We start from the raw sequence: 1,778 nt of genomic DNA, 5'->3' as shown, positions 1-1,778 counted from the left end.
AATCAACACAATATTGTGTCAGCCTTTTCCACGGTCCAGGATGCTCTGACTTTGGCACCCTGTCCTTCCCCTCCCAACCACCCCCCGCCCCACACACACACTGTAATGGTTTAGATTGTGTGTCAACTTGGTTGGGCCATGATTGTCAGTGGTCTGGCAGTTATGATGTAGTTTGGTAGGTATGTAATGATGTAATCACCTCCATAATGAGATATGATACAATGTAATCACCTCCATGATGATATCTGTTATGAGCAGCCAATCAGTTGAAAGGGAGTTTCCTTGGGGGTTTGACCTGCATCCAATATAGGTGGACTTTCTGGCAAAGCTCATTAGCTTTTGCTTACTCTGGATCCTGCTGCTGGCTCCTGTTCATCTGACCCCTGGTTCTTGGGACTCAAGCTAGCAGCTTACCTGCTGATCTTGGGATTCATCATCCTCTGTGGCCTGTGAGCCAGAGGCCTGCTGTCTGATCTTCCAGTCTTGGTTCACCATCCCCTCCAGCTACTTTTATCAGGAGAAGCCTCTAGCCTGACCCACGGACTTGGGACTTTCCGGTCTCTACAATGGCATCAGCTGTTTCCTTCATATAAATCTCTCTCTCTCTCTATGTATATATTTATGTGTTTCACTGGTTTTACTTCTCTAGAGAACTCAGCCTAAGACACACACACACAAAATCAATTGCCATCAAGTCGATTTTGATTCATGACAATCTTATGTGTGTCAGAGTAGAACTGTGTTCAGTTGGGTCTTTAATGGCTGATTTTTTAAAAATAGATCACCAGGTCTTTCTTCTGAGGTGCCTCTCGGTGGACTTGAATCTCCAACCTTTTGTTCAGCGGCAGAGCACATTAACCATTTGCACAGTCCAGGGACTCTTTCACACACATAGCTTTCCTCAATTCCTACCAGTGATTGTGGGCCCTAGATGATGTCATTGACCACTCATCTACTCTACTGCTGGGCAGCCTTATTTATTCCAGGTCACCTCAGCTAGGAAAGACCAACAGGAGATAAACTCTTTCATGCAATCTAAGTTCTAGAGGAAAGCACCTCGCTCCTGCCACAGCAACATGGACCAGTGAACAGAGTGTTAGAGAGAGTTTCAGTGTGAAGCATGTCTTTTCCTCTATGTGTTTGTTGAGGGTAGGGTCCCATCATCTCTGAATGTCAGCCCCTAGCACAGCCCTGGCACTTAGAAGGCTGAAAAATTTTAACAAGGATGATACCTGTGAATTTACCCGTCCTGAGTACTACAAGGTAGAAGCCACGTTGACTAACTGGAAGCCAAAGGAGAAAGACCAGGATGAGAAACAGCCTAGAATCCATGTGATATAAGGGACTGTTGAAGTCTGATTTGGAAAAAGAGAATATAAAATGGGACATGATGGTTATTTTCAAATACTTGAGGATGGCCATATGGAGGGGGAACAGAATTATTTTGGATAGTTTCCAGTGTGTGTGTTTGGAAGGCAGGGGGCAGAAATAAAACCAATAGGTAAGAGTTACAAGGAGGCAATTTTCAGCTCAATATTAAAGAACACTTTGCTAACAATTTGAGTGGTCCAAGATGGCTCATGCTGTATTATGCAGTAGTGAGCTTCCCACCACTGGAGATGTTTAAATAGACAATAAAACCCTCTCTATAGATGATTTTTACATTGCATAGTACAATGGAACAGATGATCTCTGAACTTCTCACAAACACTTGTATTTGATGATCATATCAAAGAGCAGAAGAGAAAATGGAAGGTAAAGTTCAGTTCAGATGAACA

Source organism: Loxodonta africana, chromosome 3, assembly GCF_030014295.1.
Source record: "Loxodonta africana isolate mLoxAfr1 chromosome 3, mLoxAfr1.hap2, whole genome shotgun sequence".
Taxonomy (NCBI): domain Eukaryota; kingdom Metazoa; phylum Chordata; class Mammalia; order Proboscidea; family Elephantidae; genus Loxodonta; species Loxodonta africana.
The sequence above is the reverse complement of the archived record's forward strand: the minus strand, read 5'-3'. Positions refer to the sequence as shown.